The sequence below is a fragment of the Bos javanicus genome, chromosome 16 (assembly GCF_032452875.1).
Source record: "Bos javanicus breed banteng chromosome 16, ARS-OSU_banteng_1.0, whole genome shotgun sequence".
Lineage (NCBI taxonomy): Eukaryota > Metazoa > Chordata > Mammalia > Artiodactyla > Bovidae > Bos > Bos javanicus.
Genome location: NC_083883.1, coordinates 64,492,354 through 64,515,681, shown reverse-complemented (window position 1 = coordinate 64,515,681; position 23,328 = coordinate 64,492,354). Strand labels below are relative to the sequence as shown.

Below are 23,328 nucleotides of genomic sequence, written 5' to 3'. Positions count from 1 at the left end.
TGTCCCCGCTTGTGTGTTCTTTCTCGGGACTCTGCCGGATGACTAGCTTATTTTGCTAGTTTTGAAGATGTGGGAAGATTTAGATGTTCTTCTTGGTCTAAGAAGTGTACAAAGAAGTGTTAAGACACATCTAGTCTGAGTCCAGAGAAGTTAGCAACAGCCCTGTAGGGGAGTGTAGTGAGCATCTGTTATGTTTTGGGTCTGTTTTAGTCATTAACTTCGGGACATATTTCTATAATACTTTTATTATTTTTTAAGATTTTTTTTTGAGGTGGACCATTTCAAAAGTCTTTATTGAATTTGTTATACTATCGCTTCTATTTTGTTTTGGGTTTGGGGCTGCAAGGCATATGGGATCTTAGCATCTTTACCAGGGATTGAACCTGTGCCCCCTGCACTGAAGGGTGAAGCCCCACCACTGGGCCACCGAGGAAGTCCTCTCTAATACTTAAAAAATTTAGACTTGTCAGTAGTTCTGAATATACAATGCAAAATTAATCTGAAATTGCATTATATGAAGGAATAATTTACATACATTTTAAAATTGCTCTCATGATATATTGGGTGGCATTACTATTGTGGCTGGCAGCCTCCAACATGGCCCCCAAGGATCCCAGCCTCCTGGTTTCCAGGAGACTTTGTGTCATCGCCTCTCATGATGAGGGACAGTCTGCGGGACCAGAAGAATCCAGCATAGTAGTGGTATGTCGCTTTTGACATTGGTAATAAAAGCTCACAGTTTTTGCCTTGGGCACTCTCTTACTCCTTTGCTCATATTCTCTCTTTCTGTCTCTGTCCCTCTTGCTCTCAGTGTCTCTTGAATCACTACTTTGGGGGAAGTCAGCTTCCTTGTCAGGAAGAAACTCAGGCAGCCAATGGAACCAAGCCCATGCAGTGAGAAACTGAGGCCTGAGGACCGACAACTGGACTGTGAATTTGCAGGAACCTGAGTCAGAACCATCCGCACTCCTGGATTCCTGAACCTCATGAAACCATGATGTGAAATCATACATATTGATTAAGTTTTGGAGCATGTAATTGGTTAAATTGTTCGCCCGAAATCATGCCCACTCAGAACCTCAGAATGTGACCTTATTTGAAAATAGACCCTTTGCAAATGTTGTTAGTTAAGATGAGGTCATACCAGGGTAGGATGAGTCATTAAGCCAGTGACTGGTGTCTTTATAAGCAGAGGAGAGGATATACAGAGATGCAAGCAAGAAGGCCGTGTGATGATGGAGGCAGTGTAGTCATTCTGTTGGATACTGAGTTTCTGAGCGGGGTTGGCAGGGGAGTGAGAATGATGCTGAAAAGTCAGGGTTAGTGCACCTCTGCAGAGAAGGCAATGGCACCCCACTCCAGTACTCTTGCCTGGAAAATCCCATGGACGGAGGAGCCTGGTGGGCTGCAGTCCATGGCGTCGAGAAGAGTCAGACATGACTGAGTGACTTCACTTTCACTTTTCACTTTCATGCATTGGAGAAGGAAATGGCAACCCACTCCAGTATTCTTGCCTGGAGAATCCCAGGGACAGAGGAGCCTAGTGGGCTGCCGTCTATGGGGTCGCACAGAGTCAGACACGACTGAAGCGACTTAGCAGCAGCAGTGTACCTCTGAGAGCCCCGAATGACCAGGTGAAGAACTTTGAATTTATTTAGTAGCTAGTGGGGTATCAGTGGATGATTTTTGAGCAGAGAAATGAGACATTATCCTTTCCATGGATAGTTTCATTTTAAGAGAAAACCTAAAGCTTTAAAAAGATTTATACTCTTACATAATAGGAATTTAAGGTCATAGAGCAGGTTAGTGAAGATATTTGTGAAAGAGCTTTCAACAGTCTCAAATCACACCATGTAGGTCCACTGCTTTCTTACGACTAGTCATTTTCCTGTATTAATCTGAGGTTAAATTCAGTCACTTTTCAAAAACCCATTTGCAACTTTTGGGATGCTAAAATAGAAATTATAAAGGCTCAAAGGGAGAAAAAGGAAAGAAAAAAAAAGTGAAAAAAGACTTTTTTCCTCTTCAAATCTCCTTTATCTTTTGGAAAAAATTTAAAATGCTGAATAAAATATTAAAGATAAATTTTTTATAACAATGATAAAACTATCAGATGATTTAAAAGAGAAACATCTGAGGAAGCAGAAATTGTATGAATAGCACAGAAACTAAGACCAATTATGCCTACTCTGATTGGAGCCTAGGGTAAGTGGAATAAATTAGATTGGAAAGAATGGGGGGTGGTATGGCCAAATTAGACAGCGAGATTAGAGGAAAAAGACAATTTTGTGAGCAATCCAGTTAGAGCATGTAGCATATTTTATATCCTTTGCTATTAACAGCAGTAGCTGTAAATTATAGAAACATATTGCATTAATATTGATTTCTCTGCTTTACATTTTTTCCTCTTTCCCCAATCTGTACAAATGAAAAAGAGCCTTTTCCTTTGGGTTTGAGAATTTCCAGAAGCTTTATATTTCTGGCTTCAAGGTATCCTATTTCTCCTACATCCACCTCAATTTTCTTCTTTTTGGTATCACTTATAAAAGTACATTTCCTTTTAATAAATGAATTATTAGAAAGGATCTAATTTTTAATTCTCTTGTCAGAGGAAATTTTCTCCGGTTTTGATTTCTGTGATAGAGGAAAAATGACCATAAGTGCTAATACTCTCTTTGCAGAAAGAAGGCTGCTCAGTGCTGTTCAGCTCCTGTCCTTGGGTGGAGAGGGCAGGAAAGGAAGCAAACAGAGAGAACAAAGGGCTGGGAATAATAATGAGACACTGGGACTGGTGGGAAATGAGGAGCTGCTGAGACACGGGAGACCTGGGTTGGGGGCCCATGTGGGGACATTGTAGTCACTGCTGGAGGCAGTTGGAGTGGGAAAGAATGATTTTTAAAAGTAATTTTAAGACAGTTTTGATTTGGGATAAGAGCTGTCAAACCTACCTCTGAATCTCTTGCACTTTCCCGTAACAACCTCTTGTTTTCATCTGATGCTCTTACAGTCAGATTTGTGAATGTGCCTGTGTCTTTCTAATTTGTCAATGGATTGGTCTCATTTCTCACCTGGATTCAGGTGAGAGGAGACTTCCTTAAGATGGCCTAGTTTTATTTGGGTCACTTTATTTTGATAAGTACACATACTATGGCAATTAAAACTGTAGAAAGACTTTCTGTAAAAGAGAGTTGTGATATTAGGTATCGAACCGTGTTTTTATTCTTTAGTTCCTCTCCTATTGTTCTAGGGTTCTGGATTCTGTGTTATTTAACATGTACTCATGAGCTCATCCTCTCAGCTGTCTCCACTGATTTTCTCCTTTCTGAGCAGTTTAGGTGATGTCTCCAGCCACTGAGGTATTATGGCCACCATCATGCCAAGGATGTCTGCTCAAGGCTCTCTTGCTGATATCCAACCAAGGTGTGGCTGACTTGGAAAATGTTGCTAATATTAAGTGAAGGCTTTGTCCCTATTCCCTTATGAAGATGTCTGTGATGTCTCTGAAGGGACCATGGTGCTGCCTGTCCTTGGTATCTCCAGCCTTTCCCATTCCAGATGCAGTTGCTGGTTGTCCACTGCACCAGCTGTTGAATCTGTTCTGCTCCCTTTAGGTTTTTACCCCAGTCCCCGCTCTCTAGGACTCAGATATGAGACCATGATTGTAGGAGAACCTGAGAACCCTGAGAAACAGAACCCTGGCCAGCCTCAAAAATGCTCCTTCAATACTGCTCTGTCCTGGGGTCAACTCTGCCTAAGCTTAGGACATATTCTGTCCCCCGTGGTGCTTTAGCCCCTCATGTGAAGCTTGTCACAGCTCTGGTCATGCTTAGACTTGTCTAAATCTCAGTATGCAGTTTAGTCCCTTATCCCAGCTTCATGGATGACAGTTTTCACAGTTTCTCTTCTCTCATTTGATGAAATGTTAATGAATATACTGTTAGGATAATAGGTTTCTGTCTCATCACTGATAAGATTTCCAGTTTTGAGACAGAGATGGTTTGTCTCTGTTATTTAAATTTCCACTTCTGTATTTGTTTATTTGTTCATTCAACATATATTTAATTAGCAATTACTATCCATCTAGGAATTGAGGAGCTACCAGCGATCAAGACAGACAACATTCCTCCCTTCCTGGAACTTTATTTCTCATGCGGGAAGCAGACAATAAAGAAGTCAAGCAGCAATGTAATTTGAGATCCTGGTAAGTTCTCAGAGGAAAATACAACAGGAAAGGAACTCAAGAGTAACAGTGGGAGGGACTTTCCTGGTGGCCCAGTGGTTGAGAATCTGCCTTGCAATGCAGGGGATGTGGGTTTGATCCCTGATCCGGGAACTAAGATCCCACATGTCACCGTGTGAGAACTGCTGAGCCTGAGCGCTCCTGGATGGAGCACATGTGTTGAAACTAAGAACTAACACAGCCAAATAAATAACTAAATAAAATCAGAAAAAGAGTAACAGTGGGTTGGGGGGCACTGTTTGAGATTGGGTGGTCCATCAGGGCAGATCTCTCTCTCAGAGCTGCTGAAACATGAGACTTTTAGTCCTTTTAATGGCTAAACATCCTTAATCTGGGGTATTGTCAGCGAAATGAGCTGGAGAGCTGATTTTGTCTGTGTGTTGAGGTCAGAGTTATCATTTTATTTTACCAATTTCAGTTCAAGTCATTGGCAGATAAAAGGAAGGAGATGCCTGTTCTAGGAGGAAAGATGAGCCCAATTCTTTTCCATAGGGAAGTTATTGATGTTTCCAGTAGCCTCTTCTACATCCACCTATTCTCTCCCCAAACAGCCTCAACTTTCTCCTTCAGTTGAGGCTGAATTTGAGCACAATTTTCACTTTCTTATAACAGGACATCATGTGGCCTTCATCTAACTATGTAGACACAACTAAATATATTTCTTCAAATAAAAAAATGCACTGGGCCTTTTCTCAGTGCTTGTATCATCTCCCTAATTCTGTGCAGATGAGTGTCCTGGCCAGAAAGCCAGTTATCGTAAAGTCACCCAGAGTGACTGAATAACAACAATAATGAACGTTGAGGCAGTCCGAGCATGGGTTGCAGAAGAATTTCCAGTCACAGGGCATTTCAGAAAGGAGGGAGTTTATCAAGAACAAAGAGCAGAGATAAAGTGGGCCCTGCAAGCGCAATGGGCGGACAACTCTTGAGAGTTGAGCATTTTTGTGAGTTAATAGCCAATTTTTATAGCCTCAAGACAAAGAAAATTCCTGGTGAAAGGTTGGCGTTAGGGGATTGGTCGAGGTGCTCTAGGGTGTTTACTGAGTGGGCATCTTTACTTAATCGGGAGTCAGGAAGCTTGTTTATCCAGGGCCTTTTGGCAACGGTTAGAAAGGGGCAGGATATAAAACCAACACACAGAAATCCCTCGCATTCCTATACACTAATAATGAGAAAATAGAAAGAGAAATTAAGGAAACAATTCCATTCACCATTGCAATGAAAAGAATAAAATACTTAGGAATATATCTACCTAAAGAAACTAAAGACCTATATATAGAAAACTATAAAACACTGGTGAAAGAAATCAAAGAGGACACTAATAGATGGAGAAATATACCATATTCATGGATTGGAAGAATCAATATAGTGAAAATGAGTATACTACCCAAAGCAATCTATAGATTCAATGCAATCCCTATCAAGCTACCAATGGTATTCTTCACAGAGCTAGAACAAATAATTTCACAATTTGTATGGAAATACAAAAAACCTCGAATAGCCAAAGCTATCTTGAGAAAGAAGAATGGAACTGGAGGAATCAACCTGCCTGACTTCAGGCTCTACTACAAAGCCACAGTCATCAAGACAGTATGGTACTGGCACAAAGACAGAAATATAGATCAATGGAACAAAATAGAAAGCCCAGAGATAAATCCATGCACATATGGACACCTTATCTTTGACAAAGGAGGCAAGAATATACAATGGATTAAAGACAATCTTTTTAACAAGTGGTGCTGGGAAAATTGGTCAACCACTTGTAAAAGAATGAAACTAGAACACTTTCTAATGCCATACACAAAAATAAACTCAAAATGGATTAAAGATCTAAATGTAAGACCAGAAACTATAAAACTCCTAGAGGAGAACATAGGCAAAACACTCTCCGACATACATCACAGCAGGATCCTCTATGACCCACCTCCCAGAATATTGGAAATAAAAGCAAAAATAAACAAATGGGACCTAATTAAACTTAAAAGCTTCTGCACAACAAAGGAAACTATAAGCAACGTGAAAAGACAGCCTTCAGAATGGGAGAAAATAATAGCAAATGAAGCAACTGACAAACAACTAATCTCAAAAATAACAAGCAACTCCTACAGCTCAATTCCAGAAAAATAAATGACCCAATCAAAAAATGGGCCAAAGAACTAAATAGACATTTCTCCAAAGAAGACATACAGATGGCTAACAAACACATGAAAAGATGCTCAACATCACTCATTATCAGAGAAATGCAATTCAAAACCACTATGATATACCATTTCATGCCAGTCAGAATGGCTGCGATCCAGAAGTCTACAAGCAATAAATGCTGGAGAGGGTGTGGAGAAAAGGGAACCCTCTTACACTGTTGGTGGGAATGCAAACTAGTACAGCCACTATGGAGAACAGTGTGGAGATTCCTTAAAAAACTGGAAATAGAACTGCCTTATGATTCAGCAATCCCACTGCTGGGCATACACACCAAGGAAACCAGAATTGAAAGAGACACATGTACCCCAATGTTCATCGCAGCACTGTTTATAATAGCCAGGACATGGAAGCAACCTAGATGTCCATCAGCACATGAATGGATAAGAAAGCTGTTGTACATATACACAATGGAGTATTACTCAGCCATTAAAAAGAATACATTTGAATCAGTTCTAATGAGGTGGTTGAAACTGGAGCCTATTATACAGAGTGAAGTAAGCCAGAAAGAAAAACACCAAATACAGTATACTAACGCATATACATGGAATTTAGAAAGATGGTAACAATAACCCTGTATACGAGACAGCAAAAGAGACACTGACGTATGGAACAGTCTTTTGGACTCTGTGGGAGAGGGAGAGGGTGGGATGATTTGGGAGAATGGCATTGAAATATGTATAATATCATATATGAAATGAGTTGCCAGTCCAAGTTCGATGCACGATACTTGGGGCTGGTGCACTGGGACGACCCAGAGGGATGGTATGGGGAGGGAGGAGGGAGGAGGGTTCAGGATGGGGAACACATGTATACCTGTGGCAGATTCATTTTGATATATGGCAAAACCAATACAATATTGTAAAGTTAAATAAAAAAAAAAAAAAAAGAAAGGGGCTCAGCCAGCTTCGGAGGTGACCTTGGTTCTGGGCTCCTCTTCTGCAGTCTTGGTGCAAGGCCTCGCGCCTGTGGCTTTGGAGCAGGACTCAACAATGAATACATTCTGGCTATTATTATTCTATTTCACTGTGGTAGACCCTAATATTGCCAGCCCATAGCCACTCCTGTCTTCCATGCAAAGAAAATCATGAATCTGTATGGCTCTCAGTCAACCAAGGGACTTGGCAAGTTGTCCCTCTCCCCACCCCTGGAAGATAGTTCATGTCTGTTCTCTGCCACAGGCTTTCAAATGTGGTCCCACACTGAGCAGCATCAGCATCATTTGGGAACTTACTATAAATGCAGAATTTCAGGCCCCACCACAGATCTATTGAATCAAAAGCTTAGGGTAGAGCCCAGCAGTCTGTTTTAACAAATCCTCTGAATGACTCCCATCTGGGCTAAAGCTTGAAAACCATTGATCTAAAGCAACTGTGTTAATCTTACTCCTCTTTCCTATAACTAGGTTGAGCATGGACATTTGACTTAATCTTGATCTCTAGGGCTAGAAATGAGATGGGGAGGGGAAGAGTACTAAAGTTTGCTTTACCAGTGTAAAAAGGTGCATGGGATTAACTGTCTTCCTTTTTATTTTTATTTTTTGACTGTTCCCTGTAGCATCTTAGTTCCCTGTGTGTGCGTGTTCAGTCGCTTCAGTCGTGTCCAACTCTGTGTGACCCTATGGACTACAGCCTGCCAGGCTCCTCTGTCCATGGGATTCTCCAGGCAAGAATACTGGAGTGGGTTGTCATACCCTTCTCCAGGGGATCTTTCCGACCCAGGGATCAAACCTGCATCTCTTAGCGTCTACCTGCATTGGCAAGCGGGTTCTTTACCACTATCACCACCTGAGAAGCCCCTGACCAGGGATCAAACCCATACCCTCTGCACTGGAAGCAGAGGCTTAACCACTGGACTTTCAGGGAAGTCACAATAACGGCCTTCTTCGAAGGAAGCTGCTGGTTGTGTGTGAGACACCTCGTCCTATTCCTGCCACTTTGAGACTGTGAGGAAGAGGTTTTCTAAGAGAGGCAGAGCAGAAGGATAGAAAGCACTGGGATCTATGTTGGTGCTGCTCAAGTGCTGCATTAGCCAACCTCCAGACATCCTTTTATGTGCTGTACTAAAATTATTGATATTTAAGTCATTTTCAGTTGGGTTTTTTCATTTATAGCTGAAAGAAAACTCACTGATATTCCCACATAACGGTTGTCTCTTATGTAAACCAATGCTCTTTAAATGTAGAAAGATTATGGTGCACTGAAAATGTGAGCTTTAATCACAGAAATTATTATTTTAGTTGTCTCTAAACCTATTTATATTTGTTTAGTTTTGTTGGTGGTGGAGTGGCAAAGCATATGCTGTTTTTTTTTCCCCCTTGCTTCTGAATGGTCCAAGAAGATGCCAAACACCTGGATGAAAAAACACTCAATTTCTCATATGCGTGAAATGATCTGGATGTTTGGCTTCTGAAAATGAAACATCTGGAGCAAGAAGCAGTGTTTTCACTTTTCAGCAATATTTTGGTATTATGTGGAAACTGTTACTAAGCAAAACCGGGAATAAAGAATTTACACAAGAAGTGGGACCACCCAAGAGCAACCCTGGCAAGCTATCCTGCCTATACAGCAGTTCATTCATTCATTTAAAATCATTCAAAAGAACTCAACATATGACACGGGCAGAGCATTGTGTGATACAGATGTAGTGAGGTCATGTGTTAAGAATGAAGTCGGGGACTTAAACACAGTCTTTTTATTCCAGGAACATTCAGTTAAGTGGTGAGCAACTGGTATCATAAAATACGTAAGCAGTGACATGGCAGAGATCGGTAAGACGTTCGTGGGGGTATGGAGAAGGGAACTGCCATTCATCCGTTTATTAAACATATCCATTGCGTGTTTGATGACACTAGATGCCGTTTCAGTTTTGCGGTGCAGTGATAAGCATGACAAGATATGTCCCCAACGTTCATGAAGTTATCGGTCTAATGGGAAAGATGTGACTGTATAAACACACAAGTAAACACACAATTATAAATTCAGATAAAGTGATGAAAGAGAAAGACTGCGTTAGAGAGAGAGTAAATGGGGTGATGTAAGTTATATACTTGGGGGGAGGGTCAGGAAAGGACTGTCTGAGGATATGACATTTAAACTGAGACCTGAAGGGTGAGTGGGAGAGAGCATGATTAAGTTTGGGAAGATGAGGGGGAGAAAAGGTTAGAAAAATCATCTTACAGGAAGTGGCACTAAAGCTGAGTCTCAGAAGTTCAAATTGGTGTGGTAGAAAATGTCTGTACTTGTTCATATAAAGAAGATTGTAAGGAATATACCCAAAATACTAACAAGATGTTGTCTGTGCATGATGGGATTATATACACTTTTAGTTTTCTTATTCTAGTTTCCTGTATTAACTATATTTTCCATGTGCTTTTTTTTCTAAAACAATAAGACATTACTTTAAAAAAGTAAGGACAACACTGTGAAGCAACTATACCACAATAAAAATGTTTTAAAAAGGTAAGAAAAGAGGGATAAATGGTTGTTTTCATACAGGCAATGGTGGGTGGAGATTGGGGCATATGTATCTGGTCGTGAGAAGTCGTATGGCCAGGCAACAGTCCGGAATATTTAAATGAGTGCTAGTCGCCAATAGCTTCTTACAACTATGACGTGGCAGCGAGGGTGGGAAGTGATATGGCACAGAGCACTAGGCAAGAGGTCAGATCAGGGAGGACTGTGTCATCAGGGAGCGTTTCAAGTCCATCCCTAGTCTCTGGGGGGAGTAAGGTGATCAGATCTGTGTTTTAGTGACCCCCTCCCTCCCCTGGTGACAGTGAGGAGATATGTGGGACATCGGCAGCCATCAAGGTGAGCAATGCCTGGCAGGGCGGGGAGGTGTTTTAAAGCCCCACATTCAATGGAACGACCTGAGGTTTATTCTTAGCTCTTCTCCATGGTTTGTTTTTTTTAATTTTAATGTTATTTATTTATTTTTTTCACACCAAAACCATTTTATATTGGGGTACAGTCGATTAACAATGTGATAGTTTCAGGTGAACAGTGAAGGGACTCAACTGTACAAAAACCTATTGTACAGCACATGGAACTCTGCTCAATGTTATGTGCCAGGCTGGCTGGGAGAGGGGTTTGGGGGACAACAGGTGTATGTATATCTCCATGGTTTGTTGATAAATCTGACAATTCTCATCCGTACAGATCAATGTGGCTGAGTTAACTGATGAAAACATTAACTTCAGATGATGAATTTGACCAGTCTGATGCCAAATAACTGGGTGGGAGCAAGTGTCTATTTCAGCTGTGTGTTTCCCTGAGGCACGGACCCAGTCTCCCTTTACCACGGTCTTCACCAGGGTTCCCATGTGGATCTCGCTGGGGCAGGAATACCTGTCCTTTCCCTACCTTAGTGAGAGATCAGCAAGAGGTAACGTCTGTAGAATGATTGATTTCCTCAGACACAAAACCCCCTGAAATATCAACTGTCATTGTTATTTGCTCTGATATCAGCTTTTTGTGCAGGTTTTAATTTTATCTGTTCGTTTCAACCAAATTTGAAGTCTCCATGACTACAATAGAAGAACAGAAGGAAAAGAATGCTTTTCTGTTGGAACATCCTAAATGGTATTGTTTCTTGTAAAATGTGAATATTTTAAAGGATGCCCACATTTTTAAAAGGTGTAAATGCTGTTCATATGGTGCTCCAAGCCAGGGACATTTTTATGTTCTAGCTGTGGGTGATACCTGAACACATTGAAAAGATGTATCAATAAGGATTCTAGAAACAGACAAAAAGATAGCAGGATTTTATAGTAGAATTCAGATGCAACAAGGTACATTTATTTATCTAGCTTCTAGGACAGGGTCTGGCTCTCTGAGACCTGAGTAATGTGATCAACTGTGGCCAGGAATTGCTGTCCAAGCGGTTTACATCCTGAATGCCTGAGTAAAAATTTCAGAAAAATTTGTCATGTTTTCATGGACTCTTCATGGGTGTATGGTTAAGTTTCCCATCATGATTATGACATGATGATGTCCTTGAAAAACGTTTTCAAGAGGCAATGAATGTATTTGAGGCTTTGCAATTAGATTTGAGTTCCAGCTCTTTCATTGACTATTTGTGTGACCTTGGACAAGTCCCTTAACATGCCAGACTCGTCTGTTTAGTGGGAGTAACAAAGCCCACCTTGAGGATTATTATAGGAGATAAGAATATAATATTTATAAAGTGCCTGGCATTGAATAAGCATTTAATTATTATCCTTACTGCTCTTAAACAGCAGAGAGTTGTGCTTTCAGCTACTCAAGAATTTTGATTTCTAAACCTAACACGGTTGAAAATCTCTGGGATGGGGGGAAGCAAAGGAGGAGAATAGGCATTGGCATGGTGAAAAGCCCACGTTAGGATTCTGATGCTCAGAGAGCTGAGATCCCAGGTCCTGGCAGCATCTGGGGATTTTGGGAATTTAGCCAACATACTCAATGGATGTGAGTCTGAGTGAACTCCGGGAGTTGCTGATGGACAGGGAGGCCTAGCGTGCTGCGATTCATGGGGTTGCAAAGAGTCGGACACGACTGAGCGACTGAACTGAACTGACTGACTGACGGGGCCAGTATACCCCTGACTGTTGAGGCAGAAGCCAAGTGCTTGGCACAGAGATTAGGGTGAAGCCAGGCTGCAGCATCACTTAGCTGGATGGTCCCAGAGCTCGAGGTGGGGTCAGTGCTGGCTGACCCTGGTCCCTGAGTAGCTGTCTTGATATTTTCACTGGTGTGTGTCCCCGGCCACTGCTCAGCCCTCCTTTCCTCCCTCCTGGGTCTTGTCCTAGTCGGGTGTTCTGCTTCCAGTCAGGTACCCAGCCTGTGTCCTATTTCATTTCTCAGCGTAAGGAGAGCAAACGACTGCAGATGTAAGGTATTTGCTAAAAAGGTGGGACCTGTGTTATTTTGAAAAAGACTCTCAGAAACTGGAAGAATGACATTTTGGTGGCAGAACGATAGGCAACAGGTTGATGTTTGGGTCGGGGGCTCTGTGGCGTTTGTGATTGGGATAAACCAGCAGGCACTAGCTACACATTCTGCTCAGAAGGCCTGCTGCTGCTGCTGCTGCTAAGTCGCTTCAGTCGTGTCCGACTCTGTGCGACCCCATAGACGGCAGCCCACCAGGCTCCCCGTCCCTGGGATTCTCCAGGCAAGAACACTGGAGTGGGTTGCCATTTCCTTCTCCAATGCATGAAAGTGAAAAGTCAAAGTGAAAGTGAAGTCGCTCAGTCATGTCTGACTCTTTGCGACCCCACGCACTGCAGCCCAGCAGGCTCCTCCATCCATGGGATTTTCCAGGCAAGAGTACTGGAGTGGGGTGCCATTGCCTTCTCCGTGAAGGCCAGTGCTCACCAAATGTAGTGTTTTTAATCACGTTCCTCTTACCTGGAGGAGGTGAATGATCAGGGGCGTGGCTCTGTGCAGGGGGCATTGGTTCATCACCTGTTCCTTTCCAGGCTGATGCAGTGATGTTACTTGCAGAGCAAGGTGCTTGTGTGATGCGCTACTGCCTCATCTGTCTGCTCAACTCAGGAGTCCCATACACGGGGGTGGCTGCCAGTGTCTTTGTACTTCACGCTTTGGGACCCACAGCTGTGGTTGTTCTAATGATGCCTCTGGCTTTTTTTTTTTTTTTTTTTATGTTTATCTTGGCTGTGCTGGGTCTTAGCTGCGGCATGCTGGATCTAGTTCCCTGACCAGGGATCAAACCCAGTCCCTCTGTGCTGGGATCTCAGAGTCTTAGGGCCTGGACCACCAGGGAAGTCCTGCCTTTGGCTTTTTGATGCCTGATGCTCTGTACTGACGTGAAGTGATGGGTCTGGAGAGGAGAGGCAGAGAGTACTCTATAAACGTGGAAAAACGCTATAATGGGAGGTTTATTTTCAGAGACTTTGTGGATTTCCGGACAATGTGGGAATAATGTTACCACTGCCTACATTTTTGGAACCATTTTCTGGTTTTCGAGCCCTGTGTTAAGCACTTTTCATGATGTACTGGGCACCTGTTGTTCTTGCTGGACCTGCATTCCTCCTGGTCTCTGGTTACAGCTTTTGATTTTCCTCTTGGGACCTACCCAGCTCCTGGAACAGGTACTCAAGGGGGCTCCTCTTCACTCCATTGGTGAAGCAGGGATTCCCTCCACAGGATTATGGGGGTGGCTGGACACAGGATGCCTGACACCACACAGGAGAGACTGATAGTTTATTAGTGACGTGGACTCACAGGCTGGGAGAGGAAGACAGCACAGGCCACACAGAGTCACACAGGGGCTGCACACAGGAAGAGACTGATCCAGCAGGGGCTGTGGGAGAAACACTTTATAGTATCAAGAGGATGAGGTACCCGCTGATTCCCATGTGAGGACGTGATCGGGTTGTTTGAATAATTCCATGAGCTGGCAGGGAACTGAAATCAGCAACTCAGGGATAGGCAGGAATTGCACTTGGTTTGTTTGATAAGGAGGGTCAGTCATTTGGATCAGTTCAGTTCAGTTCAGTCGCTCAGTTGTGTCCGACTCTTTGCGACCCCGTGGACTGAAGCACACCAGGCTTCTCTGTCCATCACCAACTCCCAGAGCTTGCTCAAACTCATGACCATCAAGTCAGTGATGCCATCCAACCATTTCATACTCTGTCATCCTCTTCTCCTCCTGCCTTCAATCTTTCCCAGCATCAGGGTCTTTTCCAATGAGTCAGTTCTTCGTATCAGGTGGCCAAAAGATTGGAGCTTCAGCTTCAGCGTCAGTCCTTCCAATGAATATTCAGGACTAATTTCCTTTAGGATGGACTGGTTGGATCTCCTTGTAGTCCAAGGGACTCTCAAGAGTCTTCTCCAACACCACAGTTCAAAAGAATCAATTCTTCAGTGCTCAGCTTTCTTTATAGTCCAACTCTCACATCCATACATGATTATCGGAAAAACCATAGCTTTGACTAGACAGACCTTTGTTGGCAAAGTAATGTCTCTGCTTTTTAATATGCTTGTCTAGGTTGGTCATAGCTTTCCTTCCAAGAAGCAAGCATCTTTTAATTTCATGGCTGCAGTCACCATCTGCAGTGATTTTGGAGTCCAAGAAAATAAAATCTGTCACTGTTTCCATTGTTTCTCCATCTATTTGCCATGGAGTGATGGGACCAGAATTTGCCATGGAGTGATGGGACCAGAGGCCATGGTCTTAGTTTTCTGAATGTTGAGTTTTAAGCCAGCTTTTTCATTCTCCTCTTTCACTTTCATCAAGAGGCTCTTTAGTTCCTCTTCACTTTCTGCCATAAGGGTGGTGTCATCTGCATATCTGAGGTTATTGATATTTCTCCCAGCAATCTTGATCCCAGCTTGTGCGTCATTCAGCCCGGCATTTCATATGATGTACTCTGCATATAAGTTAAATAAGCAGGGTGACAATATACAGCCTTGATGTACTCCTTTCCTGATTTGGAATCAGTCTGTTTTTCTATGTCCAGTTCTAACTGTTGCTTCCTGACCTGCATACAGATTTCTCAGGTGGCAGGTCAGGTGGTCTGGTATTCCTATCTCTTGAAGAATTCTCCACAGTTTGTTGTGATCCACACAGTCAAAGGCTTTGGCATAGTCAATAAAGCAGAAGTAAATGGTTTTTTTTGAACTCTCTCGCTTTCTAAATGATCCAACAGATGTTGGCAATTTGATCTCTGCTTCCTCTGCCTTTTCTAAAACCAGTTTGAACATCTGGAAGTTCAGGATTCACATACCATTGAAGCCTCTCTTGGAGAATTTTGAGCATTGCTTTGCTAGCATGTGAGATGAGTGCAATTGTGTGGTAGTTTGAGTATTCTTTGGCATTACGCTTCTTTAGGATTAGAACAAAAACTGGCCTTTTCCAGTCCTGTGGCCACTGCTGCTTTTTCCAAATTTGCTGGCATGTTGATTGCGGCACTTGCACAGAATCATCTTTTAGGATTTGAAATAGCTCAACTGGAATTCCATCGCCTCCACTAGCTTTGTTCGTAGTGATGCTTCCTAAGGCCCACTTGACTTCACATTCCAGGATGTCTGGCTCTAGGTGAGTGATCACACCATTGTGATTATCTGGGTCATGAAGATCTTTTTTGTATAGTTCTTCTGTGTATTCTTGCCACCTCTTCTTAATATCTTCTGCTTCTGTTAGGTCCATACCATTTCTGTCCTTTATTGTGCCCATCTTTGCCTGAAAAATCATTTGGCTAGGGGGCCCGATTTGCAGGAGCAGAAAGGGAGGAGAATTGTGGTTAGATCAGTCAAAGCCCTCCAATTTTCCCCAGATGTCAAGGCACATATAATATTGGGTCATAATTTTAATTTCTTTTCTTTTTTTTTTGCTGCACTGCATGGCATATGGGATCTTAGTTTCCTGACCAGGGATCAAGTCTGTGACCCCTGCATTAGAAGAATGGAGTCTTAACCACTGGATTGCCAGGGGAAATCCCTGGGTCTTAATTTTAGGCTTTATACCACACATGTAATTTCTGTGTCCTCCACCATTAACAAAGACAGGTGTGTGATCTGTCCTGGACCTATCAAGCTCTTTCTCTTGCAAATACAAAACCTGAGTTGAGTGAAACAAGGTGGGAACAGGGAATGGAGCTGATGAATCCCAACAGGGCTGCCCTAAGGACAGTGTTCGTTTCTGTAACCTGGAATCTTGGTGTTTCCCAGCCTTTTCTAGGACCTCAAGTGAAGCCGCTGTCGTGTCCAACTCTTTGCGACCCCATGGACTGTAGCCCACCAGGCTCCTCTGTCCATGGGATTCTCCAGGCAAGAACACTGGAGTGGGTTGCCATTTCCTGGACCTCAGTATCCAGTTTTTTCCCTTCACTCTGTGTGCAATCTTGTTGGACAAGCTGTCCAGAGTTGGAGTCTGTTGCTGTAGGTGTTTCATGCTGATTGGACACCATGACCACTAAGGGACACATAATTTTTGTTATCTCTATTTTAAAGAGGAGAAAACTGAGGCAAAGAAATGTGGAAGTTGCTTGAGCTCACAGAGCAATTAAGGGGCAGGGGTGAGATTTGAAAAAATAAGAATTAACTTGACAATACTTTGCAACTCAGTATCTTTTTCTTAAAGTCAGGGAATAGGTAGCTTGTCCCAAGTAGACAGGGGAAGGCCAGTGAGTATTATCCAGGGCCAAAGCCTGGTCATCCCATGGTATGTCATACAGTCTTTGGCCCTTTGGAGTAACTTGCCGTTCACCAGGAGCGAAGGAAATGCAGTCCTTGGATCCTAAAGGCGATCAGATGTGAGGTGCCACCTAGATGTGGAGACTGTAATTAGAGAGAGGAAAGGTCTTTGTCTTCAACTGGCTCAGATGGGTTTGAGCCAGGTGTACATTCTGACCCCAGTGGCAAGGGTGTGCATGTGTGTGTGTGTGTGTGTGTGTGTGTGCAGGTGCACTTGTACATATTCATAGTTCAGATTCTTGAATCTTTTCCTTCACTAAGCACTCGAGCCTGGTCTTTGGTGAGCAAAGAGAGAACAGCTGAGGAGGGCAAAATTGGTTCAAGTGGCAATGATGAGATCCTAGGTTTTTCCACTAAAACATAAGATCCATAAAATTAGGAAAGTGAGAGTAGACAATATCCTATAAGGAATAAAAAAAAAAACCCCCAACTTATACATAAAAGCACATGTGCAGAAGTAGGAAGAAAATCAGGAAAAAGAAGAGCCTCTCAAACCAAAGAAAGAAAGATGAGAAGGAGGGCGGTTAGGTCACTCTTCCTTTCTGGGTCACAGGATGCTGGCCGGCCGAGTGTTCCGCACAGGGGAGTCCTCTTTCCACTGTGCTCTGTTTGCAGAGAGCTGCTTTTAGGGGAGCTGTGCGTCAGCCAGCAGATGCTGGAAGCACCGTGTCCCCTTGGATGTTCAGAGGTCGTCACTTCAGGACATGCAGCTCTGGGCTGTGGGCTGAGAACCGCTGGTGGCCATGAGCCTTGTTCTCTGCCTGAGCCCCAGTTGACTCCCCAGAGTTGGCAGTCTGTGGTTCTTTCTTTTCTTTTTAATATTTATTTGGCTGTGCCAGGTCTTAGTTACAGCAGGTGGGATCTTTGATCTTTGATGTGGCAGGTGGGGTCTAGTTCCCTGACCAAGGATCGAACCTGGGCCCCCAGCACTGGGAACATGGAGTTTGAGCCACTGGACCACCAGGGAAGTCCCCAGTCTGTGATTCTTCAGCGTCTGAGTGCCCTGATGCAGAAGAACACAACGGGTCTCTGTCTGGAGCCAGTCTGGTGGTAGGAGAGATGGAGTTGTGCTAACACATGTGGAGCTAAAATTACCCTGCCCTTATTTCTGCAGCTGAAAGACACATACTGTGAAAGTCATGGGCATTATGCTGTCAGTCCATGGATGGCTTCAAGGCCCTTGTCTGAACCCTGATTTCATCCCAGGGTGGGGGAGCCCAGGCACGCCTCCGTGGAGACGGCAGCTCTTTGGCTCAGGGCTGACAGCTGACACGTCAGTCTCTCCTGCATGCCTCTCCTTGTAGGACACTGTGGGGCCCAGGCCAGGGTTTCCTTTCCACCACCTCCTGGGAGGTGGTGTGGGCAGAAACTCTGCAGTCAGGTTGCATTGTTTAGGGAAGAGGCTGGAGTGAAAACACACAAACGACAGAAATAAAGTGCTCAGTAAATTTAATGTGCTTGAATCAACCCCCAGTGACCCCCCACCCCTCGCCCCGGTCCATGGAAAAATTGTCTTCCATGAAACCCATCCCTGGTGCCAGAAGGACTGGGGATCCATGCTCCAAGCCATGTGGGGTTGTCATGTTCTTTTCTTGTTCTTACCAATACTTAGTTTTAGAATGGGATCTGAAACAAATTCTCACTGAGATGTAAATGACAGACAGTCTAAAGTGTTACCTCTGCAGGGGAATTTGGCTTTGGAAATAAAATACTCCCACATTAATTTTAAGAGTAGAGAAGGCATTTCTGGGGATATCAGGTTTTCCTACCTAGGTGGTTAATTACCTGCTCGATCTTGGTGTTCAAATCTCCACCTGCTCAGCTTAGCAGGTGGCATTGGTTAGCACCAGTTATAAAGAGGAATCAGAGTCTTTATAAGATGTACTTTTGAAAAGTTTCTCAGGGACCCTGGGGCACTGAATCTCCTGTCCTCTCTCCCTCCCTCGCTCCCAAAACTCTTCAGTTATAGGAGAAGCTATAAAGCAGGTGTCTGCTTTTCCCTTGCTAAGTGATGCTTTACAAGAGGCATTTCTGGGAAACTCACGCAGGAACTAGAAGGGTTTGCCAGTCCTCCTAGATACGACCTTTTTTAGAAGAGACTTCACTCTCTATATCTCTGGTCCTTTTATTTATATTGTCACTTGCTTGTTTACGATGCAAACATTGACTCTTACCTTAGTATTTATTCCATGAATACTAGGGGATAATTTCTAAGGCTTTGGCTTCAAGTCTATCCACATAAATGCAGAATGTCCTAAAGTAGACTTTTTTTTTTTTAATTGTGATACAAAGTACGAATATACCTAATATATATGTCGTTTCACATAACAACCCTTACTTCCACTACGTGTAAAAGATGTTGTTTGACCTCTGAACCGAGCTCAGTGGTTTCCTAGGTCACCTGCAGTGAGGAGGCACCTGGCTGGCACGTGTACAAGTGAGCCTCTGTGCTAGGTGCCTCGGACCTTGCTGCTGATCATGTCCGGGTAAGCCTGGGAAGAGGTGCCTTCTGAGAGTCCCTCGCTCATCCCTAACAGGGGGCTGCCGTCTCTCCCACAACAGACCACGGACAGCCAGGGTGCTTTCCCAGGAGTGGGGGCAGCGAGGATGGGTCTGGGATTCCCACCCAGCAAGTGACATGCACACACAATCACGTTACCAGTTCCTCTGGCCATCATGGAAACAGCAGCAAGCGGGTAGAAAGGAATATGTTTTCCTAGGAGAATCTGGGTGGAGGGCTAGTGTTATGGAGTCACAGTTTTGTCCCGCTTTGCGCGTGCGTCCACCATGGCTCCTGCCCCTCACTGCTTTCCCCACGTCGGCACACTTTTCTTCCCTGGATGACTGAGTTGGGGAAGGCTCCTGCCCACTGAAGGTTTCTCAGGTATCTCGGCGGTAAAGAACCTGCTGGCCAATGTGGGAGATGCAGGTTTGATCCCTGGGTCAGGAAGATGCCCTGGAGAAGGAAATGGCAACTCATTCCAGTATTTTTGCCTGGAAATTCCCCTAGACAGAGGGGCCTGTTGGGCTACAGTCCATAGGGTCGCTAAGACTCAGACATGACTTAGTGAATGAGCACGCATGCCTGTCCTTTGAGGGACAGTGTCACAGATTTCAGGCCTAGGAATGTGAACCAGAAGCAAGGCTGTGACTGTGATGGGCCTGCCAGGAAGCACCAGAACTGAGGACATGTGACACATCGAATGTTTGCTTCCTCAGTGATTAACTCATCAGTAAATTCAGACACGCCGTCTCAAGGGGAAACCTCTTCAACCCATTATTGTGAGCGCCCGTGTACCCTGGGAAGTGATTCCTCTGCTGTCTTCTACAGGCTGAAAAATGTGTGTTTTATGCAATCAGAGAAACAAAGAAAATTATAGTATAGTTCCTGGAGGAATCCCTATTTATCTGAGTCTCATTAGATCAAAAGCCATTTAGGGTCTGCTGATAATTTGGGTTAAAATCAGTGCTATTTAGGCTCATATTTAAAGCTGCGGTGAAATCTCAATTGTATGAACACCAAATGTGCATATACCCTTCCTGAGAAGATGGCAAGCTTCTTTAAGGCAGACCGTGTTTCTCACACTTTCTTTCTAACTCCTGCAAAACCAAGAGCTGTGTGCCACCGTTTGTTGCTGCTCAATAAATATTTGTTAAATGAATGATGCAGTTTGTGGCTTAACTCCTACAAATTTTAATCTCAAGCCTGCTTTTCTCAACACTTGGCCCACTCTCTGAACCCCGCCCTGACTTCCCAGTCAATGTGTGCTGAGGAAATGCAAACAAAACGTAATTAGGAAGGTAAATCTACTGCAAAGTGCACACACACAAACAAATGTAGGCCAAAGGCAAATTTAAATGGTTTTTCCAAATTGCCTGCGTTTATTATCCCTGACCCTGCGCTGGCCCAATTTTTACAGATAATCAGGTTAGAGCTGATATTGGTTCTGTATTTCCACTTCAGGACAGAGTGGGAAGGTGGAGGATGCTGTGATCATGGATCAGGAGAAAATAAAGTTAGAAAAACCCTGGAGTTGTGTGGAGTCAAAAGACACAAAAATGAAAGGGATAGCATTTTTCTTAGCTGAAGTCTATGCCAATTTATGTTTCGTCTTCCCCTCCACAAGCCCTAATTCTGTTTTCTGTCTTGTCGGGTTCTCTCAGGGTTGGGGCGTGGGGAGTGGTTGGCAGGTAGGGTTTGTGAGACCAGAGCAGTTTGTTATGACACTAGACTAGTGTCATCTCCTCTGGGGACGATAAAACTTCGCCAGCCTCCAGGGAGCAGTTCTGGTTTATGCCTTTGCTACCACCCAAGCATCTCTCACAGAAATTTGGGTTGTAGGACAAAGTGCCCCTCCCCCTTCAGAGGATGCTCTGCAGAGGTTGAAGCCTGGAGGGCAAGGTCAGGGCTCTGACTGGGAATTGGAGACTCAGTCTGGACCATTCAGAACCCCTCTATCTTGTCCAGCCTTGCAGAGGGCATGGCACTTGACAGGTACTGACAATGAATGAATGAACAGGTGAGTGCATGGATGAACTTGCTGGAAACAAGTGCTCCTGCCCTTTGTCCTGGACCTGCACATTCCGATGACCCGGTGCACTCCCATTTAGCACAGGTAACTTACTGGCCATGGACTTGCGCTTAGTGGACTGTGCTCTAATGTTAGCTGGCTGTCTATTTGGTGTAAATCAAGGGACAAAAGTTTTTAATCTCCTTCAAAGTATTGGGTCATCTCCCATTGATCCATTCCTTTAACCTGGTCTGAAATTCCTATCATGATTATCAAAGGGGTTAGGTAACAAAGCTGAAGAGTTGAATTTCTTTAGGAAGTCACTAGAAAACTGTAACATTTATTTATATAGGAAGACACAGATAATGTAAATATTTTACTTAGGATTGGACTTTTAACTCTCTCCCAGGTTAGCTGGTTGGTCCCTTTGCTAACAAGTACATGAAATATAAGGCAAAAGCTTTAAAAGCGGAAAAACCAGCAGTGATCAGGAAGGATGTAAGGACAGAGACAGCTCAAGGGTTTCAGCTCAAAGGTTGACTGGACTCTGAAGGGGAGACCTCTGCCTTTGCCTCTTTAGAAAGAGGGTCCTGCTTTCTGATTTTACCCAGACTTTACCCCCTCCTCAGCTGGAAGTCAAGATCCTTTGTAAGTAACATTCAATTTTCCAGGCTGCTAGACAGGAGGAATGCTTCTAAGAGTATTCTTGAGGTCAACCCTGTAATCTTAGCTCCTCTGAGGAGCAGTCACTCCCTCCCATGTAAGCGTTGCAGGAACCTCTTTTATGGTACACCCAGAGGGGCAAAAAGTTGCAGTTGTCGCAAGGGAAGATTGGAAGATGGCCCGAGAGAAGTGATAACTCAAATCTGCCTTTTCTTCTGACACCTGGGTGAAGTTTTCTAAATGCAGCTGTTATAATATTATAACATAACAGCTCAAAGACAACATAATTCTGCTCAAAGACACCCAATGTTTGTTTTTGTCAATCAGCTCGAACTCCCACTCTTCTACTCTATGCCTCTAATGTCAAACTTATTTGTCATCTTATTTGGGTTAGAGCAACAGATAGGGGGAAGAAGAGGCCTGAAAGTCATGTGGGATATATTTAATAGATTTTCAGGAAAATTGAGTACATGTACATGACAAATTTCTGATATTCACAATATTTATTAATTTGTTTATTAGAATGGGGAGGATTGGAAAGAATATTTGACTGGGACAGGGAAAACTTGAATATGAATCCCAGCTCTGCTGTATTACTCACAATAAATTCTTAGATAATTTCGTTTTCTTCTGATGTCTCAATTTCCTCAAAGTTATTTGCTTAACTTACTGGATTGTTGTGGTGATCAAAGAAGATGAGTGGAAAAGAGCCCTTTCAAGTGATAAAATTTCAATTCAAAGTACTTTCAAACACAAAATTACATCAGTTAACAAAAATTAGAGATTTCATTAATTTTTAGGTGAAGTGCTATTTCAGTTTTTTCGTACTTGATAAAATGAGAAATCGAATAAAAAGTATTCAGTCTTCCTGAGACACTTCTGGATCCAGGAATGCTGCTGTTTTATGGAGGCTGGTGGCTCAGATGGTAAAGAATCTGCCTCCAATGAAGAAGACATGGGTTTGACCCCTGGGTCGGGAAGATCCCCTGGAAAAAGGAATGGCTGCCCACTCCAGTATGCTTGCTTGGAGAATCCCATGGACAGAGGAGCCTGGTGGGCTACAGTTCATGTGGTTCTAAGGAGCTGGACATGACTGAGTGACCAAACGTACATACACACACGGAACTTAGAGGGTGAGAGAGGCATCTTGCATCTTCTGTAGGCAGACGTCACCTGAAGAGGGACCTCGGGTCTTGGCTAGAATATTGCCCGGGACTGGCACCTCTTTCTCTCAAAGGGGAAGCCGAAGAGTGATGCTCTTGGTTACATTTTAGGGCAGAAATGCTAAGGGGTCAGAGATTAGTGTGCTTATTAAAATACACAGGGACAAAGTGACGCGATGATTTGTAGAGTGTGTGTGGGGAGGGTGTTTTTGAGGGTCGGGTTGGGGTGAGCGGTTACACCTGCTTCCTTCCATTTTCCAGGGCAAATGACTTCAGCTGCTGCCCAGCAACAGCCGGTTCATCAAAGCCTTTGAGAACAGCTTTGAAAAATGTGTCAGCCAATAGGCGGGCAGGAC

The 23,328-nt window shown here is 43.6% G+C and overlaps 1 protein-coding gene across 2 annotated transcripts in view; it reads left to right on the top strand.

Annotated features, from left to right (window-relative positions):
* Window positions 1-23,328, top strand: part of RGS8 (regulator of G protein signaling 8) — a 96,879-nt gene that overhangs the window by 16,022 nt on the left and 57,529 nt on the right. Inside the window, exons 1-2 of one of the 2 annotated variants that reach the window (XM_061383412.1) lie at window positions 3,305-3,420; window positions 4,085-4,201. The gene's annotated coding sequence lies outside the window, so the exon portion shown is untranslated. Of the gene's footprint in view, window positions 1-3,304; window positions 3,421-4,084; window positions 4,202-23,328 lie in introns of those variants that run through there. The other variant, XM_061383410.1, reaches the window with a different exon arrangement.